This window comes from Protopterus annectens, chromosome 15.part0 (genome assembly GCF_019279795.1).
Source record: "Protopterus annectens isolate FY-2018-M chromosome 15.part0, PAN1.0, whole genome shotgun sequence".
NCBI classification, from domain to species: domain Eukaryota; kingdom Metazoa; phylum Chordata; order Ceratodontiformes; family Protopteridae; genus Protopterus; species Protopterus annectens.
The window spans coordinates 381,896,597-381,914,431 of NC_056749.1; the positions used below are offsets into that span (position 1 = coordinate 381,896,597).

At 40.0% G+C, this 17,835-nt stretch overlaps 1 protein-coding gene across 1 annotated transcript in view; it reads right to left on the minus strand.

Annotated features, from left to right (window-relative positions):
- The window catches only part of LOC122789698 (glycine receptor subunit alpha-4-like), a 2,027,820-nt gene that overhangs the window by 376,383 nt on the left and 1,633,602 nt on the right, over nucleotides 1–17,835 (minus strand). The gene's annotated exons all lie outside the window — the stretch shown is intronic.

Below are 17,835 nucleotides of genomic sequence, written 5' to 3' on the forward strand. Positions count from 1 at the left end.
ACAGCAGCATAAACCACAAATGGAGAATGACAGTCAGTCATAACATTTTAAAAAGGTAACTGTATAGTCCAGTAAAAGAATATATATTTTTCCTGTGAAAATAAAAGGGCACACTACATATATGTTATAGCAAAACATACCTTTGCATGAGGAAGGATTATAATTTGCAAAGCACAAAAAAGGACAATCTCTGTTCTCGAAATGCAAATGTATAGTTTTTCTCCTTTTAAAAGTAAAAGAAGGAGAGACTCCCAGAGACGTACCTATCTGTGGAGAGTCAGAAATGATATCATGTCTCTAATGCTAGTCATATCCATACTGATGGGGATCAGAAAACTTAAAGTTCTGTCAGTGTGTGAAGGTTTTGAACTGGAAGGTTGAAAACCAAACTTCAAAATAGGTACATATTTGACATATCTTGCAGATTAAGCCTCTTGAAACAAGCTGTCTATCACCTGATTTGGATAATTTCTGAGCAAAAACATATCTTTAAGTAAAAAAGACTGAGTCAAAAACTCTTCATCGTGACAAATAAGATGATATAAGTGTATGAGCTGTCCTTTCATTAAGTTCTTTTTCATGTAGAAAGGATGTTGACTGTAGAAATCAAGAAAGTTATTTCTGTATGTAGATTTTCTGTACACAGTGGAAAACAAAGATCCAGAAGGAAAATAAACAATTTTAGTGTCTAAAAAATATAGTGTTGCCACAATCTAAAATGGTAAAATTAAGAAAGCCAATGCTTTGCTTGATAGAAGCTACAACATCGTCAACATTTGTAATATCACCCTTCCATGCAAAAAATATATCATCAATGTAAGGTCTGTACAATACAGTGTGCTGAAAACCTGGAAGAGAAGATAAACGCTTAAGTTCCCATGCTGAGAGTACCAAATTAGCAAAAGACGGTGCTAACTTAGAACCCATACCCACTGCATTGACTTGTCTATAAACCTTATTGCTGAAAAAGAAAAAATTGCTGGTAAGAACTAAAGACACTAATGAACAAGTAGTGTCAACCTTGCTGGAAGATAGTGATGCAAATTTCAATAGAAACAGTTTTAGTAAGTCCAAACTCATGTTATGCGGAATATTAGTGTATAAAGCTTCTATATCTAATGTAACAAAAACACAATCAGAAAAAACTTTTTTTTAAAGAATAACTGATTAAAAAATGCCCAAGAACCTCATAAAAAGAAGGTAGTAGATTTCACTAATGGGTTAAGAATGAAATCCAAAAACTGAGCAATTTTTTCTCTCTTGGTTTTCTTAATGGAAATAGTATGCCTAAATGGAGAGTTTCGTGTGACTTTGTAAATTTTAAGTATTCCAAACAGTTTACCCAATCTAGGGTTGTTGACTGATATAAAGGCATATTCATCAGGAGAGATAGCATTCTTTAGTTGAAGCTGTTTAAGTGTTTTATCAATAAAAGCAGACTGTTTATTAACATCTATAAGCTCAACCTGTTGATAAAATTCTCTCTTAGTTAAGGTGGACTCTATTCTAGAAACATAACAATCTTGTTCCATTAATACTAAGCCAGTGCCTTTGTCATCTCACTTAACTCTTAATGTTTTATCATTGGTTAAATCATGTAGTGCAGTTCTTTCTGAAGCAGAAAGATTAAACCATTTATTTGAAGTGTTTTTCAAGTGGAACAGTTTTTGTAAATCCCTTTAACATACTTATAAAAATAACTTGAAGAAAATTGTGAAGGACTGGGTTGTGTAGACTTTTAGGTTTTAGAGTTTTGTGAGCTGCAAGAGAGTGTTCTACTGTCTCTGAACTGTTCGAAACATATGACTCAGAAACATCACTGTAAAAGTCATAGGTTAAGACTTCTGGCATATAAGCATAGATCCAAAAGAAGATCATGTAAATATGCTCATTGTGTGGATATAAAAGTAAACCCCTTTTGCAAAACATTTAGATGGTTTTTAGAAAACTGTCTGCTTGTGAGAGTGAACACAGCTGTGTTCATTTGTTTTAATAATTCACGAGGATCAGCTTCAGTTAGCTTCAGATGTAGCTCCTTGTTATGATCCTTCTGCTTGGGAGCTGAAATTTCTGCTGTCCCCAACCTCTCCCTCTCTTTCTCTGCATTCCATACAATGCTCAATCTAAATGTATCATCTCTCCATTCATATGTGTTGTATCTTCATTCATATGTCTTGTTTTCCCATTGCTTGTAGACAAAAAAAATGGAGGAGATGACTTTTGTACAATATTCGATGTCTGATTCAATGTACTTAGCCTATCAAGAGGAGGAGAGCAGGGTGAATTGTAGGGGAAGTCATAATTAATGCTACTACTTTGTTCAGCTTTGTAATTGTTAATATTTTCTTCCGCTCTGTCATTGACTTCCATAGAAACAAGACTGTTACATGTATCCTACCTTAAAAGTGCTTAATAATGGTTCAGTGTCAGTATGGTTCTTTCCAGCTGTTTTATTTGTCATATAATTTTTTTTTACATAGAAGTTAGTTTCTATTGCAGTTATTCTTCTTCGTCTTTTTGGCGTCTTTGATATATATATATATATATATATATACACATACATATACACAGAAGCCGCAGTGGTGCAGCGGTAGCATTGTTGCCTCACAGCAAGAGGTTCTGCCATTCAATTCTCGGCTGGAGCACCTTCTGTGTTGGGTCTGCATGTCCTCTCCGTGGTTGAGTGCATTCGAAAGACATGCGTAGAATGGGCATGCCTTCGCTGAAGGTTGGGCATTGAGCTGGCATCTCGGCACTCATAAAAAATCTACTGCCAATCATTAGCAGACCAGAGTTCTGCTGTGGTGACCCCTAACCAGGAAAAGATGAAAGACGAACAACATATACATATACACACGCACATTTTATATATATATATATATATATATATATATATATATATATATATATATATAGGTCCACTATGTAATCTCGAAATACTGAAATTCCGAATTTCAGTATTTCGAAATTACACAGCCGAAAACCCAAACACAACAAACATTGCCGAAACCGCATAACCGCGAAATTCAAAATCCCGAAGTTATGCTACACTTACACCACATGCATGCACACACACACACATACACACACACACAACTCCCCCCACAATCAAATACATGATTCTACACTACAGATAAACAGGGGAACAAGCCCCCCTGCAGCCCCCATGTGGGGGGCTGCACCCCTACTACTTATATATTCTAACTCTGTGTGTGTGTGAGGGATTGTAAAATGTGTGGGTGTGAGTTTCGTTTGTGTGATCTCACACACACACACACACACACACACACACACACACACACAAAACAGTCACAACACACATTTACACACACTAAAGCCCCTAATCAACACACTTCCGCATACATACTTACCTAAACTTCCACACATCCACCCATACACTGCACCAGCGGAAACAGAAATTCAGCATCTCCATGCTTCGGGATTTTGAATTTCGCGCTTCTGCCAGTTTCGGAACTATGAGTTTTTGGCTATGTAATTTCAAAATACTGACATTCGGGATTTCAGTATTTCGAGATTACATTTACATAGTGGACCCACACACACACACTCACATATATATATATATATATATATATATATATATATATATACATACATACATACACACACACACACACACACACACACACACACACACACACACACACACACACACATATATATATATATATATATACATACACACAAACACACAGATAGGGCTAATATCTTAAAACAGCTTTAACTAAGTTTATGTGCAAAGTTCAGGAGATGGAATTATAAGTTCAGTTATGCAGACGCAGGACATGTAATGAGAATGCATGTCCTTCTACAGATGGCTTTATGGAATTAAAACTTGGAAATATCCAAAACAACCAACCAGTAAATACAAGTAAGGCTCCAGGACCCTTCTTCGTTAAAATTCAAGTAGTTTTAATATGCTTGAAGCACGATCAATAACAATACACTTTTTGTCGGTAAGTAGTAAACCGACTTCTTCAGAAGCTAAAAACAATGGTTAGCATAAGCACAAGGTTTAAATACTCCCACATACACTAGGCACCTACCATTAGTTGAAATAATAAGTGATGGGTTTCACCTGGTGATATATGAACATTTATACAGCATTAGGACTGCAAGGATAACTAATGCTTTAGCTAGGCATGTACTGGACAATGCCGGCCACCAATTTAAGTTCAGAGCCATTGACCAACAAATTAGAGACATCAGAGGGGGTTATGACTTGCTTAAATTGGAGAGAAAGGAATTGATCTGGCAGTTAAGAACTAATGCCAACCAGAAACCTGGCTTGAATGAAATGACATCTATTGCTTGCATTCTCAAACTTAAGAACCTGGAAAGATAAGTTGAATTGATTGACCAATGTTTACACTCAAAAGCCACTACCAACTATTATGGGGCGGTTAAATTTGAGGAAACTATTTTTTGATATCTACGTTGGGAATACTATGTCATCATACCAACTAGTTGGGTAATCAAAGCAAGCAAACTGGTACGTCAGTTGAACAATAAACACCAAGTAGTAGAAAAGTCAAACTTTTTTTCAACACCAGGTTGAGCCATGTACCCTTTAACTGCTTTATGATACAATAACAATTACAACTACTATATGAGCACACTAGGGGTTCAGGCTACAACATATAGGATACACCGACCTAGTACCACCTTTTTTGTTTGGAAAGAAAGGGTCAGAACTAGGACGATAAAGTACAATAATGTTAACCACAAGGCATGGTGCTTACCGACTGCTTGTGTGTTTTGTTTATCCAAATGGGGAATACCACCTGCATATATAACTACACATTTGATCTTTGACATGCAACACGAGAACCATTTGTTTTTAATTTTATAATCACTATGCCGGCAGATATGCGACTACTTCACTATATCTAATGGCTGACAAGGGAGGTTCGTGGAGAACGAGTCTCGAACGACAGCACTAGAGAATCAAAGGGTGCAATTTTGGATACATGGCCCTGGAAAGGGCACTACCGTTTAGGTATCCACCCTCGTAAGAGGCCACTCTCCAAAAATGGGACACCTTTTAATATTTCAATATTTTAATATTTTAATACTCTAGAGTATCTTACACTCATATGGATAAATCCCGTTATTGTTGATCTGGGTACTCATACTTGAGGGGGACTCGTTCTACCATGTAGACACTAAGCTTGTTTATTTAGTCATTGTATTTGTCTGTACTTGTATGAACGTGTTTTAACAGTAATTTTTGCACACTTTTACAAATTTCTTTTATTTAAGAAAATGTTTTTTATGTATGAGAATACACTTACACATAGGGGGTCTACCCCTGGATGCGCTTTGTCCATGTCTAGGGTTTATTTACTGTTTATTGTTTAACTACTTTAAACCCCGGAAACCGGAAAAAAACACCAAGGCTTCATACCATTAGAAACTTTTGCTGTAGCTTGCACAGCAATGCTTACAAGGGATGGTTACTATGACAACTACCATCAGGTGAATCCCATCATTTATTACTTCAACTAATAGTAGGTGCCTGGTGTATGTGGGAGTATTTAAACCTTGTGCTTACACTAACCATTGTTTTCAGCTTCTGAAGAAGTCGGTTTACTATTTACCGACAAAAAGTGTATTGTTATTGATCGCGCTTCAAGCATATTAAAACTACTTGAATTTTAATGAAGAAGGGTCCTGGAGCCTTACTTGTATTTACTGGAATTAAAACTTGTTTGTCTCTCAAAAGACAAAAAATCAAGAGTGTGAACCAAAATTCCTAATTTCTCCAATTCTGACAATACAATTAATTTTAAATGATACAATGCCACAGTTTCGTACAAATTTATATTACACATCAAGAATATTTCACCTTTGATCATTGTTAATTATAAGCCAGATTAGGGAGTAAAATCTGATATATCTCACCAAAGAGACTAGTAGTTGCATTGCAACAGTAATCCAGAGAACATTATGAAAAAGGACTGTCAAATTTTACTGCCATGAAGCTGTTAAGTACATATTCAATATGGTTATATTATCTTCTTCTTCTTTCGGCTACTCCCGTTAGGTGTCGCCACAGTGGATCACTTGTTTCCATTTCTTCCTGCCCTCTGCATCTTGCTCTGTCACACCAACCAGCTGCATGTCCTCTCTCACCACATCCATAAATCTTATCTTAGGCCTTCCTCTTTTCCTGTTACATGACAGCTTCATACTTAGCATCTTTTTCCCAATATACTCTGCATCCCTCCTCAGCACATGTCCAAACCAACATAATCTTGCCTCTCTGGCTTTGTCTTCAAACCTTCCAACCTGGGCTGACCCTCTAATATACTTTTTCCTAATCCTGTCCATCCTTGTCACACCCAGTGCAAATCTTAACATCTTCAACTCTGCCACGTCAAGCTCTGCCTCCTGCCTTTTTGTCAATGCCACTGTCTCCAACCCATATAACATAGCTGGTCTCACTATCCTCTTGTAGACCTTCCCTTTCTCTCTTACTGGTACTCATCTGTCACAAATCACTCCTGACACTCTTCTCCACCCACTCCATCCTGCCTGTACTCTCTTCTTCACCTCTCTTCCACACTCACCATTACTCTGAACTGTTGATCCCAAGTATTTAAACTCATCCACCTTTGCCACCTCTACTCCCTGCATCTTCACCATTTTTCTATCCTCCCTCTCATTCACACATATATATTCTTAGTCCTGCTAACCTTTATTCCTCTTCTCTCTAGAGCATATATCCAGCTCTCCAAGGTCTCCTCCACCTGTTCCCTACTCTCACTGCAGATCACAATGTCATGTGCAAACATCATAGTCCACGAGGACTCCTGTCTGATCTCGTCTGTCAACCTGTCCATCACCATTGCAAATAAGAAAGGGCTCAGAGCTGATCCTTGATGTAATCCCACCTCCACCATAAACGCATCTATCACTCCCACCGCAGACATCACCACTGTCACACTACCCTTGTACATATCCTGTACCACTCTTACATACTTCTCTGACACTCCCGACTTCCTCATACAGTACCACAACTCCTATCTAGGCACCCTGTCATATGCTTTCTCTAAGTCCACAAAGACACTTTGCAACTCCTTCTGACCTTCTCTGTACTTCTCCATCAACACTCTCAGAGCAAATATCACATCTGTAGTTCTCCTTCCTAGCATGAAACCATACTGCTGATCATTAATCATCACTTCCCTTCTTAACCTGGCTTCCACTACTCTTTCCCATAACTTTATGTAGTTACTACAGCTCTGCACATCACCCTTATTCTTAAAAATCAGTACCAAAACACTTTTTCTCCATTCCTCAGGCATCCTCTCACATTCCAAGATATCATTAAACAATCTAGTTAAAAACTCCACTGCCATTTCACCTAAACACCTCCATGCTTCCACAGGTATGTCATCTGGACCAACACCCTTTCCATTCTTCATCCTCTTCATAGCTATCCTTACTTTCTCCTTGCTAATCCACTGCACTTTATGATTCACTATCTGCACATCATCCAACCTTCTCTCCCTCTCATTCTCTTCATTCATCAGCCCCTCAAAGTACTCTTTCCATCTGCTCAACACACTCTCCTTGCATGTGAGTACATTTCCCTCATTATCCTTTATCACCCTTAACTGCTGCACATCTTTCCTAGTTCGGTCCCTCTGTCTAGCCAATCAGTACAGGTCCTTTTTTTCCCTCCTTAGTGTCCAACCTTTCATACAACTCTTCATACACCTTATCCTTAGCCTTTGCCACCTCTCTTTGCCATGCACCTCATCTCCTTATACTCTTGTCTATTTTCTTCATCTCTCTGACAATTCCGCTTCTTCTTCTTCTCCCACGTCTTTCTCTGTATACTCTCTTGTACTTCCTCATTCCACCACCAGGTCTCCTTGTCCTCCTTCCTCTTTCCAGATGTCACATCAAGCACCTTTCTAGCCATCTCTCTTACTAGCTCTGCTGTAGTTACCCAGCTATTTGGTAACTCTTCACTGCCACCCAGTGCCTGTCTTAACTCTTCCCTGAACGTCACCTCACAATTACCCTTTTTCAGTTTCCACCATTTGATCCTTGGTGCTGCCCTCACACTCATCCTCCTCTTATTGATCACCAATGTCATCCTACAAACCACCATCCTATGCTGCCTAACTACACTTTCCCCTGCCACCATTTTACAGTCTCCAATCTCCTTCAGACTGGCCCTTCTACATAAGATATAATCCACCTGTATACATCTTCCTCCACTCTTGTATGTCACCCTATGCTCCTCCCTCTTGTTAAAATACGTATTCATCACAGCCATGTCCATCCTGTTTGCAAAATCCACTGCCTTCTGATCTTTTGCATTCCTTTGCTTAACACCATACCTACCCATCATTTCCTCATCCCCTCTGTTCCCTTCACCAACATGCCCATTGAAATCTGCTCCATTCACCAGTCTCTCACCCTTGGGTACAGTCACCACCACTTCATCAACCTCACTGCTAATTTCCTGAAACTCAACAAAAATGCCCAAAATTCAAGACGGTGAAAAATTATTTTTCACTTTTTTTTTCAGGGGGCAAGCTCTCCACACCCCAAAGGTATATACACCAACTCCACAGTCGCACCAACTTGAAGGAGGGAGAAATGTAACAAAGCACACAAATCATTGCTGAAGCACACTTAGATACCATACCAGCAATGATTTCCTATGGTGTTCTGCTGTTTGCCTTTTTTTTCCCTTCGTGCTGCTGACATTTGAGCAGTTTCATCTCAGGCATGTGAAGGAGGGCCATTCATCTTTCTGATTTCTGGATTTATTGATTGTCTGTAATCCTTAATGATTTACCAGCAAATCAAAGGTTTTATGAGGGACAGAGCAAAATTATGGGGCAGAAATCAGGGACAGTCTGTGAAATCAGGGACTTTAACAATTATGCATTACTTTTCAATGAGGTAAATAAAAGTGACCTACCCCTACTGCTGTTTAATAACTGCTAAAAAAAAATAGTCAGTGAAGTAGTGTGGCAGTACCGCTGTGAAACAATGTACTGCTAATTGCTGAAATAAGTGCAAAAGTACTATTGCTATGGCTTGTGAGTGCGCGTGCATGTGAGTGTGTGTGTGTGTGTGTGTGTGTGTGTGTGTGTATTATTTGCTCATTATTACTTTAATTTTTATCACAAGTCCTCAGACTTGCACACAGGAGGTCATTATAGCTGGTGTTTGTTTGGACTGGGGGCAGTGTTGCTTTAACTTTTCCTCACAGACGTCATACCTGTACTTATAGCTTGTGTAGGGACAATGTACTGTCAATGAGCATTATATTTTTTCACTTTCCTCGCTATCCCTATCCCACATCAGGGACTTATGCAGGTGGCTGCCTTTGGGGGTTGGGATGAGATCTGGTGTCATGCTATGTATATTTTTGACAGCAGTCACTTGAAATACATGACTGTGGCCATTTGATCCTCTGCTTTCATCTAAATCTGACACCAGAGGGATTCACAGACAGTGACTGTCTTTTTGGATGGATTAGGGAAGAAGGCAGTATTTCCAGATAGAATCTGTGTATCCTCACAACAATTGGCTTGTTTAGTTTACTATGACATACTATTTTGTCATCTTTGAACATTAAGTCTAGGGCACAACTTATGTGTTCCTTGAAAAAAAAATAAGACTGAAATTCTTTTCTTAGTCATGATTTTTTTTTAGGTTAGCATTGGATTAAAAGGTTGGGAAAATGCTATAAAATGTATCCCTGAGCATCTATAACCCTAAGGTTTCTGGGAGCCCTTGGCTTAATTGAATTACTTCCTAAATGGTTAGTCATAGGTTCATAGGTTCATACTAGGCTATCTGCCCTGGGGCAATTATAAGCCTAGCCCGATTCTGTATGGCTTACGCCACCCCTTGATTTGAGTATACTGTGCCCTTTTTAAGGTTTAGTTTACTGTGCCTCTGTCTAATAGTGACACGGGAGTAATCCCTGGGACAAACCTACGATCCCCCATCCACTTATCGAGATTCTTCTTGAAGAGATTCAGTGAGGTGCTCTGCCTCACATGAACTGGAATTCTATTCCAGAGCGAAGGGAGCCTCTGGGTTATGAATCTGTCCCTCCAGCAAGTTCTATTTATTTCTGTGCTGAGGTTCAAGTCCCTCGAGCGTGTGGCTCTAAGGGATTTAGATTTACTGAGGTGGAGCATTTCCATTAATTCTGGATTTAACATAGCTTTGTATGTCAGGCATAGATCGCCTCGAAGCAGGCGGTATGCAACTGAGTAGAGCTGGAGTTTTTTTAACCGAGCAGCATATTGCATCTGTTTGAGACCCTTGATCCTCTTGGTGAGATACTTTTGGGGTCTTTCTAATTGCTGCAGGTGTCGGGTAAGGTACATCCCAAAAGGGGTATTGTATTCTATGATGGGCCTGATGAGGGATGAATAAAGGGGCACGATTACCTCTCTTGATCTAGATGTGAAACCCTTCGTGATGAGGTGGGCTATGTAGAAGGTCTTTCTAACCACTTTGGCAATGTGGTTTTCAAAGGAGAGATCGCTATCAACTTGGGTCCCCAGGTCCCTAAAAACTTTCTCTGTACTTAATGGGTTTCCACCTATGTGGTAATTTGTGGGCACATTGTTTTTGAAAAAGGGTATGACTATACATTTTTTAGCATTTAGCTTTAAACCATGGCATTGGCACCAGTTATCTGTCTCTGGGAGACCTTTTTGAAGGATGTTTGTGTCAGCTGGAGAGTTGATTATGGCGCCCAGTTTGCAGTCGTCTGCGAACTTGGTGAGCCATAGTCCTCCCACATTTGCCTGTACCTTGGAAAAGTATATACCGAACAAGAGTGGTCTCAGTACAGAACCCTGTGGGACACCACTTGTGACTGGTTTCGAGTCTGACATGGCTCCAGCAACTCTCACTCTGTGGGTTCTGTCTTTGAGCCAGTTTGTGACCCATCTTGTGACATAGGGGTTTATATTTAAGCTGGATAGCTTGTCTATGATGCCCGAGTGGGGTATTTTGTCAAATGCCTTTGCAAGGTCCAGATAGGCTGTGTGGACTACCTTCCCTTCATCTATGGCTTTGGTGACTGCTTCAAAGAAGTCAACCAGGTTCAAAAGGCACGATCTGCCCTTGACAAAGCCGAATTGGGTAGGATCTAGTGTCTGTAGGTCCCCAATGTCTTTGTTTATGAGCTCCATGATGATCCTCTCCATAACAATGCAGACTAAGCTAGTCAGGCTTATGGGGCAATAGTTTCCAGGGTCCGTAGAGGCTCCACCTTTGTGGAGTGGGACCACTGTTGCTGTACACCATTCTGTGGGCACATATCCTGTAGTGAGGCTGAGATTGTATAGCTGTTTTATTTGAGGGATTAGTTCCTCTTGTAGTTCATGTAGGATGCAACCTGGGACGTCATCTGGTCCCATGGAAGCAGTGTTTTTTGCTTTGGAGAGGGCAGCCTTCACCTGAGCAGCTGAGATGTTTGGGAGGCAGCCCTCTGCCGGGATAGATACTTGCTCTTTTGGGGGGGAGGGGGTGGAGAAGTTTGCACTGAACCTGTCTGCCAGGATATTGGCGATGTCTGTGGGTTCAGTGTATTTTTGTCATTTAGAATTAACTCAGAACAAGTCTGGGAGTTGCATCCCAGGTTTCTAACATAACTGAAAAAGCCTTATGATTGTCTTTGGTGTCCTGTGCAATTTTTCTCTCGAAGCTGGCCTTGGAGGATTTTATGAGGGATCATAATTTTTTGCTAGTACTGATCAGAGATGCCTTCCCTATTAGGGATTTTGCTCTATCATGTAGTAGCTTCCTCCTTCTGTTGTACAGTTTATTTATGGCAGGGGTCCACCAGACTGGACGCCTGCCTTTGGATGATTGGGTCTTGGTTTTGTTTGGGATAGCATGATTCATGCATTCCTGGAGATGTCCGTAGAATGCATTTATATAGGATTCTGCAGTTTGGGCTGTAGTTTCCACTGGCCCTGGGGCCTTGAAGAATTCCACTTCGGTTTTGAGAAGTGAGAAGTTCGCTTTTGAGAAGTTTTTCACTGTGGTTTTCTGGGCTGGGGGTGCTGTCTTGGTCAGGAATGGCTTGTTGAAAGGATGCAAGCAAAGCAAAAGTTGAACACCAACACTGAAATTCCTTCCTTAATCATAATTTCTGTTCATGGATGAAAAGGTTGCATAAAAAGAAAAAAAAATACACTTTAGAGCAAAGAAAGTTATGGCTTCTTGAAAATGCTGAAGAATAAAGCAAAATGTGAGAAAAGGAAGAAAAAATAAACATGCATGGTGTAGGGAGCCCAATTGGCATGAGGGAAGAGAAGGGAAGACTGGAGCGTGTGTGTGTTGGGGGGTGGGGACTGTAAGCAGTACCAAGGGTGCCATCTCAGTTAAGTACAGCCCTGTACATAGAGTTGTTTTAATGTGCCATTGTTGCAGCTAAATGTCAATAACTGAGAATGTCCCTTTGTGAGATGGGCCAACATAGTGTAGTACAAAAACCTATTGGAATGTAAGAACATTGTAGCTACAGGTCAGTCTGTGCATACTACTCCTAAAACTTTGCAGAATCCACTAAAAGTTTGCTTATCAAGGGTGTCTGTGACAGGGTGCTCTGGGGGCCCCTACCTGACATTTGTCTGGGGCCCCATAATGCTAACACCAGCTCTCATTTTATTATAAAGAACCATAAGAGATCTACACATAACATAAACACAATGGCTATGTTTTTCTTGATACACTAACTGCAACACCAGCTGTGCTCACATAATGCACTGCAACTGCATCACCATGGCCCCAGACAACGTGAATATACAGCAGATTGTAAAGCTCTCAAGCTGATTCATGTCGGCATGAAGAACTGTAATAAAAATGTTTGAAATATGTGGTGCTATTATTAAAAATGGTAAGGTACTTACTTATACAAATAACAATATTTTATAATACTAATACTCATGAGCAAATATATGGACAAGATATACCTAGAGATGTGGACTCACTTTGGTCTAAAATATCCTTTATTCAACATCCATTTAGTCGATGACATTTGGTCAGCTAAACATGCAAATGAAAGGTTTGCGAGACTGCAAAATACTCAAGGTTGGTGAACATGCCTTTTCACGGTAGTGTGCAGTCTTGGATTTAGTATATATAATTAGCAAGGGTTGTGGGTTACTCTATGAAAGGGAGTATGTATATATGGGTCTACTTCAAAATATCGAAAGACCACTTACTGGAATCCCACATCATTGAGATGACAATATCGAAACCACATACCCACGAACCATTAAACCATAGAAAACGTTCAATGGGAAAGGAATCACTTGGCCACAATGTGGAAGTTTGCCCTTTTCTCCACTATAGTTTGATCTTGGAGTTGGTATATTTAGTTAGAGGTGGTGTGGGGGGCAAAGCCCCCCACTTTGGTGGGTTTTACTTGCTTCATTGTATGCATTTTGTCCTGGTAGCCAAGAGGTTCCTTTCCCAGTGAACGTTTTCAATAGTTTAACAGTTTGTGGATATGTGGTTTCGATATTGCCTTTTTAATGATTTGGGATTTGAGTAAGTGGTCTTCTGATATTCTGAAGTAGACCTGTATATATATTTATATATATATATATATATATATATATATATACATATATATATATATATATATATATATATATATATATATATATATATAAATATATATATATATATGTGTGTGTGTGTGTGTGTATATATATATATATATATATATATATATATATATATATACATACATAGGCTCATAAGTGTGTACTAGGCTAATGGTCCTGGAGCCTTTATAAACCTAGCCCAAAAAAATTGCCCAGGCACCGTGTCACCTGATGTTAGTTCACAGTGCCCCTATCGAGTAAGGCAACTGGAATGATCCTTGGGGTGAACATTCTGTTACCCATCCACTCATCAAGATTTCTCTTGAAAAAGGCCAGTGAGGTGCTCTGCTTGACATGAATGGGAAGCTTATTCCAGAGTATCATCAGTCTTTGGGAGATGAACCTGTCTTTCCAGCATGTTCTGTTAATTGTGGTAATGAGGTTGTGATCTATGTAGCGTGTGGTGGTGGTGGGGGGGGGTGGGATTTCTCTCAATGTAGTATTTCAAGGTTGAACATGGCTTTCTAAGTCAAGCAGAGATCACCTCTAAGTAGATAAGAGACTGGGTCGAACATGGCTTTCTAAGCCAAGCAGAGATCACCTCTAAGTAGATGATAAGAGACTGAGAACAGCTGAAGTTTCTTGAGTCTGTCCATGAAGGACATGTTTTTAAGGCCTAGGATTCTTTATGTAAGGTACATTTGTGGTCTCTCCAGCTGTTGTAGGTGTCTGGTCAGGTATATGCCAAACAGGGTATTATATTCTATGACTGGTCTAATGAAGGATGAGTAGAGAGGGATAATGACCTCTTTCTTCCTGGATGTGAAACCTTTGGTTACAAGATGAGCCACATAAAAGGACTTTCTGACCACAGTGGCAATATGGTGGTCGAAGGTGAGTCAGCTGTCGACCTGAGTGCCCAGATCTCTTATGGTCCCTTCAGTGTTCAGTGGGCTCCCATCAATGTGGTAATTCATGGGAACTGAGTTTTTTTCAAAGGGGATGATAATGCATTTCTTGGTATTAAGCGTCAGGCCATGGTTCCTACACCAGTCACCGGTCTCAGAGATGCCCTTTTGTAGGATGTCTGCATCACTTGGGGAGTTGATAATTACTCCTAGCTTGCAATCATCAGTGAACTTGGTCAGCCAACATCCTACTGTGTTGGACTGGACTTCAGAGAAGTAGATGCCAAACAGGAGAGGGCCTAGGACCGAGTCTGTGGGACTCCACTCGTGACTGGTCAGCAGTTTGACATGGAATTCACAACTTTCACTCTGTGGGTCCTATCTGTGAGCCAATTTGCAACCCACCTAGTGATGTAAGGATTGATGCCTAGTTTGATGAGTTTATCAATGATACCTGAGTGAGGAATGGTATCAAAGGCCTTGACCAGGTCGAGGTAGGCTGTATGCACTGCCTTACCCTCATTCAAGACTTGGTGACTGCCTCAAAGAAGTCAACCAGGTTCCGAAGGCAGTATCTCCCCTTGACAAAGCCAAACTGTGTGGGGTCAAGAGTATTGAGATTGCCTATATCTTTTTTAAGCAGGTCCATGATGATGCGCTCCATAGCTTTGCATAACAGACTCATCAGGCTAATGAGGCAAAAGTTCCCAGGGTATGTAGTTCCTCCACCTTTATGGAATGGGATGAGTGTAGCAGTGCACCATTCATTAGGGATATAGCCTGAGATAAGGCAGTGATTGAACAGGGCACACAGATGTGGTGCCAGTTTGTTTTGTAGCTCATGTAGGATGCAGGCAGGGATATTATCAAGTCCCATGGATGCTGTATTCTTGGCTTTGGACAATGCAGCTTTTACCTGTGCCACAAAAATGGTGGGTACCAGGCTTTCTTCTGGTATTGTGGTAGGGCCCTTGGGGGGGTAAAGTTGGCATTGAATCTGTCGGCTAGTATGTTGGCTATATCTGTTGGCTCAGTATATAGGAGTTGCCATTGTGCAATAACTCAGAGCAAATCCGGGTATTGCCTTGGAGGTTTCTGAGATAGCTATAGAAGGCTTTGTGATTGTTTTTGGTGTCAGCTGCAATTCTGCCTTCATAGCTGGCTTTAGAGGATTTGATAAGGGATCTCAGCTTTTTGTTGAGACTGGTAACGGAGGTTTTCTAGTCATGTACCTTCATTTTTTTCCTGCAACAGTTTCTTCCGTCTGTTGTAGAGTTTATTGATGGCTGGCGACCACCAGATTGGCTTCCTTCTTTTGGAGGAGAGCATCTTAGTTCTATTTGGTATGGCAAGGTCCATGCATTTATGTACATGCTCGTACAGTGTATTGGTGTATGATTCAGCAGTCATGCAGCTATTTTCCATTGGCATGGGTGCTAAGAAGTTAGCCACCTCTGTTTTTAGGAGCTCAAAGTCAGCTTTAGAGACGTTTTCAGGATAGTCACCTTAGCGGTTGTAGGTGAGATGGAGATTTCCACAGTGTTCAGTTTGTGGTCAGATTTAACCAGGGAGGAAGTGACTATAGGTTAGAGCAATGGTCTCCCATGTTGGTGATAAACAGGTCGAGGATGTTGCTTCCTCTAGTGGAGGTCAGAATGAGCTGGTCCAGGGCATTGGAATTAATAAATTCCAGAAAGCGTTGGGCCTGTACATTGGTACTTGAACAGTTTTCCCAGTTGATGGAAGTGTAGATGAAGTCACCCAGTATGAGAGTATTGGGTTGGACCTTGCTAAATTCCAGGGTGCTTAGGAACTTGGAGTGAGGGCCTAGGGACATGTTTGGGTTTCTGTAGCAGGCAATGACTTGTATTGCCATCTTACTCAGTGTTAGTTGTACCTGAAGTATCTTGAATGCATTATGCTTGGCTACCAGTATAGATGTGTGTGTATCATTTAAGAATATGGAAACACCACTGCCTTTGGAGCTTCCAGCCATATTCTGGGGCCGAAAGGTGTGGAATGAGTTGTAGCCTGGGAGTGCAGGGGTGCTTTCTGCCTCTTTAAACCAGGTCTCTGTTACAGCACAGATGTCGACATTCTCCATTTTGAGGAGAGCTTCGAGTGAGTGCATCTTGAGATTTAGACTTCTAGCATTGAGGAGCATGACCCTCAGATTGCATTTGATTGTAGCTGTTACTGTGGGATTTTGGTCTTAGTGTATGTGTGTGTGTGTGTGTGTGTGTATACACACACACACACACACACACATATATATATATATATATATATATATATATATGCATACATACATACTTATGGATATATAGATATACCAGTAATGAGATATTCTGATTTCATCTCTGATGCTGCATGTTCATGATCATACAATGTCCCTCTCCCAGGGTAGGTAAATATAAATGGCTCACATTATATCATGGTGCATTGCTTTATTAGATAAAGGTTTGAGTTCTATACCAAATCTAAACCTGTGATCAATGGTTCTGATGTATGAAGAATAGAACAAACTATATATTATTGTCACTTGCAGTATGTGTAAAGGACCTGTGCAATTCTATGATCATTTATATAATTCATGCAGACATTGACAGTTTTATATTGCTATAGGAGGTGACCTTGTTTTACACTATACTTAGAAGTTATCCAGCTACAGCCAGAAAAGTAACTAAATTACAGGCCTTTGTTCAATGTTTTCTTTTGTAGTTCAAGAGAAATTGAGTGTCCCCTCCCCCACACTACTGGAGAGGTGTTAAAATTGTCATTGCACTAAGAGACCCTTGGAGAATCAGTTTCTCTTTGACTACAAAAGAAAATCCTGAATAAAGTCCTGCAATTAAGTTACTTTTGGCTGTAGCTGGATAACTTCTAAGTATAGTGTAAAACAAGGTCTGAGCCAAACATAAATGAGGGTGATTTGAAATAGAAAAGAAGCAATCCTTTTAAAGAAGGTAAAGAAAATAACAGTGACTCACACAAATCCCATTATATAACAATGGCATGGGAATTCAATGGTACTTCCTTATGTCTAGCATGAGTCATATAAAGCATTATAGGAAAGAGAAAGGGTTGAAGGAGAACAAGATCACATTGATACATTAAGCCCCATTGGTAGCTATGTTGTGGAAAGCAGGCTAAAATTACAAATAAAGCACTTAAAGTGATTTTTGAGGTGTTAAAATAGGTCAGGAAACAAAGACAGAGTAAAAAAAAACATTTTTTTTTTTTTTTTTAGTTCTAGGGTAGAGTTTTCCTTTAATTTTTATATATGCAGA